Consider the following 6,672-nt stretch of genomic DNA (forward strand, 5'->3'; position numbering starts at 1 on the left):
TGGCATGCTGTATTTTGCAGGAGTGGGGGGTATGGGGCGTGGCATGCTGTATTTTGCAGGAGTGGGGGGTATGGGGCGCGGCACGCTGCATTTTGCAGGAGTGGGGGGTATGGGGCGTGGCATGCTGTATTTTGCAGGAGGGGATTTTTGGCCCAGCCTGTATCTCATCCCTACTGTCTAAGTGTGACAGATAATCCAGCCTTTCCTCTCCTACCTCCAGGCAGAAATAGCAGGAGCCCTGTACAGGGGCCGGAATAATTAACCAGAGAGCAGTTAAAGGATTTAGGGCCGAGAGCTGTTTAACCATGACCTGCAGCCTCCCAGTGACCTATCGAACCTGCTGGGATTTCTGTGGATGCTGAGCGGGGTTGCGGCTCTGGGCAGGGATGGCTGCGAACCGGGTGGGCAGGCGGCTGGGACGGGGGTCTCCGGCGCGCTCTCCGGGGAGTCCCTGGGTGGAGCCGGCCCGCAGCCCCGAGATCTAGAAGCGCCAAGCCCCGGTGACGGTGAAGTACGACCGGCAGGAGCTGCAGCGGCGGCTGGACACCGAGAAATGGATCGACGGGCGCCTGGAGGAGCTGTGCTGGGGCCGGGAGGCAGAGATGCCGGAGGAAGTGAACATTGACGAACTCCTGGAGCTGGACGCAGACGGGGCATGGGCCGCGTAGCTGCAGGGCATCCTGAAGTCGTGTCACAACAGCACGCAGGCCTTCGTGCAGGAGCTACTCCTCAAGCTGCGGGGGCTCCAAAAGCATCAGGCCCTGCGACGGCCCAGCCTGGAGCTCCAGGAGCGAGCGTGACCCCTGCCCAGGGAGGGACCCCCTGCGGCCCTTGGCAGCGGCAGCTTCCTCCAGACGAATGGGACCAGTGAGGCCCCGCAAATCCAGCCTGGGGCCGGGGGCTGCTCGGCGGAGCCTCCTGACGCAACAGCTGGTGCCCCTGCAGCTGGGGGTGGCACAGGCCTGGCTGTGCACAGAGCCCAGACGCGCCCCCCCCAGCCCCCTGGACAGTATCCCCCTGCTCTGGCCTACGACTGGCCCCTGTGTAAATCTCTGACGAGCTGAGTACTTGGGGCTCAGTGGGTGCCTTTTGGTCTGTAATAAAGCCTTGCTCTGGCGCACTCAAAAAAAAAAAAATCACAGTCTATTGATGGGAGGGGCCCGAAATGGGTGGATTGTGTCAGCCACTCTTTCCAGCAGGGCTGCTTGCTCTAATCTGGCCTTCACAACGACATGACCCTCAGTCATGGCAGGATTGATTCGAGCTGTCAGATCCCTTCCCCCTGGTGATGCGGGGAGTCTCTGCCAGGACGAGGGCATGCTGTGATTGCAGTCGCCACTGAATCTGCATTTAGACGGATGGAGCAGCAAGACACACCAGTTATGTCAGCCACCACGCCCAGGTCATTCAGCATTGAAGGTGTTAAAAGATACATAATTGCAAGGGAGTCTGGCATCATAGTAGGAGTAAGAGACTGGGAGTCAGGACTCCAGGGTTCTGATCCCAGCTCTGAGAAGGGAGTACGGTCTAGTGGTTCGAGCCTGGCAATGACTCCGCCACTGACATGCTGTGTGACCTTGGGCATGTCACTTTGCCCCCTTATGCCTGGGAGGGCCGAAGCTCATGAGCAGAGCTACCCTCTGTTCAAATGCTCAGGCAACTAACAAGGCCCATGGGCGACAGTTCCTGGTTCACGGCTGCCCGAAGAAAATCTGAACCTTTGTGACTTCTCTTTATCTGGGCTGCGCAGGGGGGAAGTTGGCAGGGTGGATTCCATTGAGGAAGGTAAACAGAGAACAGGTGGGAAGACGTGCTCTCTCCTGAGCTCAGTTCAAAACACCCATTCAGCCTTGCCAAGGGACCGAGCTGGGTTTGCACAGCCAGTGGCAGCTTATCTGCCCTAAGATGCCTTCTCCCCGGCACAGGGATTCTCAAACTGGGGGTCGCAACTCCTCAGGGGGTCACGAGGTTGTTAGGTGGCGGTCGCGAGTACATGCACGAAACAGAGCAACTGCTATGAAATATATCATTTACATCGAGTATTTTAGAAAATTACACACACCTTTCCGTCGCAATCTCGTGTGTTTACTGCAAAAAGTATTGTCAACGGATAATGTTTGCGAGCGCTGTTCCTGAACAAAATATATATTTGGATTAGCACCACTTTAAGGAAATTGGAGTCTGGGGATTGTCTATTTTGTGTGCAGGTTTGTTGTCGAGACTAAAATGATGGGACTGAGACAACATGAGAGGGCTTGATTGTTCAGCAGCTGACGAGGCGCCTAAAACCGCAGACCAATCAGTACACGGAGATTGGCAAAAAAAAAAAGAAGTAATTTTATAATTTAACAAGCAGACACACAGGCAGGAGTGGCGCTGGGGGAGGGGGGCTTTGCAGCGGTTATAGGACCCCCAAAATTTGCTTTAGCCGCCCACCGTAGCCACCCCTCCCAAAGCAAATGTCAAACGAGATGCAGAGGTAAGGGTGGCATGGTCTGACATGGCCACCCTTACGCCTGCAGTTCTGCGCGGCTGCTGGAGGTGGCACTGCTTTCGGAAGTAGGCATCCAGCCCGCCACCCAGCTCTGAAGGCAGCACCTGCTTCTAGCAGCAGTGCAGAAGTAAGGGTGGCCATGGGGTTCCAGTAAGTCGGCTGCGAAAAGTGATAGTGTCCTTTCTTCCCAGGATCAAACAGCAACTCTTGAAAAAAAAAAACACCAAAAACTTTTCTGCTTATGACCATAATTCAACAAAAACGTCTTTTCGTCTTAAGTGAAAACGGTGAGAAAAGGTCAATTCATTTTAAAGAATTGAAATATAAATCGAACATTTAAAATAGCGCGAAATCAAAAATGGGGGGTGTTTTTAATTTAGAAGGGGGGGGCCGCAGTCGGAGGCTTGCTGTGTGAAAGGGGTCACCAGTCCAAAAAGTTCGAGAACCACGGCCCTAGAGAGACCGCTCCAGCAGCATCAGCCACACTCAGCCCTGCCGGCTCCCCATCTCCCCCTCAGACATCCGAACCTACTGGGGCCGACCCAGTGCTGCGGGGCCCCAGCAGCAGAAAGACCAGGGTTGAAGTAGGGGCGGCTGCATCCTCTGCCTGCATTTGCCAGCAGATTCCCGCCAGCAAGGCCTGACCTTACCCCCTTCCTCTGTCTGTAAAGTGCGGGGTGTGAGGATGGGGCATGGTCACAGGTCTCTGCAGGGCTCCTTTGTAGCCCCCAAGAGGTTCTGTTTCCAGGAAGCTTCTGCCCCAAGGTTAATTCCTTCTCCTTGCCACAGGGACTCATAATATCTCTGCCCGAGCCTGGGGGAACAGAGGCCTTTATCTGTGGGGTTACCTCTTTGGTACTTTCCGAGCGTGAGATCGCTGGGGCCTGGCACCTGCTCCTGGTGGGGCAGTCTCTGCTGATCAGGAAGAGCTGTGTCGATGCACAGGGCACCGTGTGAACACGAACGGAGCCAAGAAAGAGACAGACCAGCCAGGGCCCTAAACCGGGACCCCCACGTTTAGCATAGCACATCTGAGGGCATGGAGGGGCCTGACCTATATACTGAGGCCCGGCTCTGTCAGATCCTGGGTTCAATTGCCGGCCCGCCTCTGCGTGTGCGCGTGCTAACATAACACCAGCCTACGCAGAGCCCAGAACCAGCCAGCCAACACACAATTAATGAATGACAGAGCAGGGGAACCTGGCCTAGTGATCTAAGCGCCGGGCAGGGAGACAGGAACTCCAGGTTCCAATCCCAGCTCTGGCACTGGCTTACTGGGCAGGGCAGATTGCCGCCTGGTGCCTCAGTTTCCCCTTTGAGCCTCTCCCGGCTCAGCTTAATCAGCTAGCACCTGCGTGATGCTTTGATGATGCCCCACGCGAAGGGCGATTGTAAAACGCCCCGGTGCGCTCAGCTCTCGCGGGTGCCCGCAGCAGGGAGAGGCGAGTGCTAATGAAATAGGAACTCCCTGGAGACACCCTGCCGAGCCCGATTAAGGCAGGCAGTTTTATGGTCTCTTTCTGAATAATAGCGATTCACAACAAACCCTCCCAAGCAATAGCGTGAGTAACCCTGTTAGGAAAGCTGGGTGGGGAGGGGGCGGAGTCCTGGCCTAGGCTGTACACAGCCAAACAATCTGCACAGAGGCAGCGGGTGGGGCATAACTTCAGTTCATTCACTGTTAGCCTCCACTCAGGCAAGAAAAGAGAAGAAACTTTTGGGGAAACTATTATTCTTTCCTCCCCTTGTTTTGAAAAAAAACAATACACCGGCCGATTTAGGGTCAATGCAAGTGGAGGGGTATTAGCATCTGGTGGCACAAGTGTCGGTTTTGGCATGGAGCTCTGCCCGGGCACCTTGCAATGAGCCCTGCCCGCTCTCCCTACACCCTGCCCTGCAGCTGTATAGCAAGGTGCTGCTGTCCTTATGCAACACCGCTGCTCTTCCGGTCCTGCTCCCTCCCACGGCTCTGGCAGGGAACCTCAGCCCAGACTTTCCCATCCCCGTCCTGGCCCCCTCGCCTCTGGCGATGCACCCTCAACCGGACGTACCATCAGCTCCGTCCTGATGCAGATTTGAACTCATCCTTGAAGTCAGACTCACCACCATCCCTAGGGTGGGTACGTCCGTACCATCCCTGTGCTACAGATGGGGAAACGGAGGCACGGGGTGGGGGACAGGGCAGCGATCTGAGGCTGGGTGTGGGGAGACGGGATCCTGCTACGCCATAGGTGGGTTTTGTGCTGCGAGCTAATGAAGAGCTCAGAGGGTGAAATTCACCAGGGCGCAGAGGGGACCAGAGCAAGAGGCCTGCGGTAGGGTTGCATGGGGTGGCGGGAGGAGTGACCATGGAGGGGGTTCTCTGTATGCCCTGAGCACATCACCCTGCCACAGATGGGAACAAGGATCCATGTTTATCCTGATCCCCTAGCCCCTGTGCTCCCAGTGCAGAGACTGTAACCGCCAGCAGGGGAAAGGTGGGCCTTGTGCCCTGGGATGGGGATTTTGCTCTGGAAGCCCAGTTCCTGAGGTTTGAAGAGGATGAAGTCAGTTTCACTCACAGGCCCCCAAGCTCCTGGTTCCACTAACAGCAAGAGGGACCCTGTCTGTGATGCCATGAATAGCAATTGACGCAAAAGCCTCCCACTAGACCCGAGTCTCTACAGCGTCCAGCTATCTCTCCCCTCCGAGCCCAAGTACTGCTCCATCCCTTCCAACGCATGCAGGGGAATCCTTTCCCTCTCCTCTCTGCCCGTCCAGTGATGCTGGGAGCTGGGGTGCTGCTGGGAGAGCTTGAGAGAGGGGTTATGGGAGGAGAGAGTCATGCCAACGAGTTTTCTGCCTTCTGTTGAGCTGCAGAATTTATTACCTAGATGGGGGAAGGAGCAGAGGGGTGAGCGGGAGGACGTGTCTCTGGGGCTGTCAGCTGCCAGCCCTGTGGTAGGAGCCCAGCTGTTCAGAGATGGAGGATTGCTGATTGTGCAGCACTTGAGAGCTGGTGCTTCCAGCCTGAGCGCTTGGCAGTGATTTTGATGATCCCTTTTGTGCCAGTCGGTGTGGACCGAGTGTCACACAGCCACATTCAACCCCCATCAGAGTCAGAGGTGGTTTGGGCCTGATCCTGATCTCCAGGACTGCAGTAGGTACTGGAGGGGCTCAGCACCGCTCATGATCAGCGTCCCTTCGGCGTAGCTCCATTCCTGTTGTAGGCAATCGCCCCCCGGGAGTGGGAGAGAGGGGTTCATCCTGGAAGGTGTTAAGTTCCTTTATGGAGAATTGCAGGGTGCTGAATCTCTGAGCACCTTACACCCTGCAGACTCCACCCAGGTGATCTGTGCCAGAGAGTTTGCTGAAGAGTCAGATCTCGTCTACACCACCAAGGCAGCTTATGGCGACCTAACTACGGAAGTGTCTACACTGACATTTCACTCCCGCTGATGTAACAGCCCTGTTACGCCGACTTAATAACTCCACCTCCACGAGCAGCATTGATTCAGGGCCGACGTAGTTAGACCAATGCAGCGTCGGCGTAGACACAGTGCGGCTTACTCTGACTTTCCGGAGCCGTCCCACAAGGCCCCACACGGACAGTGCAGTCGGTGCCCTCGCTCCTGGGGAGGACGGGCACTGCCTGCACAAAGAGCAACGCACAGACACGCACAAGCGGTGAGATTACAGCAGCGGCTGTATGTGGGGTTGACTCAATTTTGTTGTGCAGACGTGGCCTCAGACGTGCATGGAGAGGGGAGCGCGGGTCCTTCTGGGTTCTAGCCCCAGCTCCAGGAGTGTCTAGTAGCTAGAGCAGGGGATTGCGAGCCAGGACACCTGGGTTCTATACTCAGCTGCTGCACTGCCTTGCTGGGCAAATTCTGCACAGAGAACACACCCCTTGCCAGCAATGGATAGCGGCTGTCTGAAGAATGAACATGTGCCACAAAGTGTTAAGAAACCAGAGTCATATGGGAACAGAGAACCTGCTCCCACTGAAGTCAATGGCAAAATTCCAGTGGTCTTTACCCAGAGCAGGAATGGGCTTAGAACAACTGATGTTAGGACAGGAGGCTATTAACTTCTCTGGAGATTAGAGAGACATCTTCCTTGCCAAGCACAGGGGGAAAGAAAACCCTCTTTCTGTCCTCTTGAAGCCTTCTTAAGGACACTGCCTTACTGGAGAAGAA

The 6,672-nt window shown here is 55.8% G+C and overlaps 1 pseudogene; it reads left to right on the forward strand.

Moving 5' to 3' along the window:
* Window positions 1–308: 308 nt before the first annotated feature.
* Window positions 309–800, forward strand: LOC125625210 (protein phosphatase 1 regulatory subunit 14A pseudogene; annotated as a pseudogene).
* The last annotated feature ends 5,872 nt before the right edge of the window (window positions 801–6,672 follow it).

The sequence above is a fragment of the Caretta caretta genome, chromosome 21 (assembly GCF_965140235.1).
Source record: "Caretta caretta isolate rCarCar2 chromosome 21, rCarCar1.hap1, whole genome shotgun sequence".
NCBI lineage: Eukaryota > Metazoa > Chordata > Testudines > Cheloniidae > Caretta > Caretta caretta.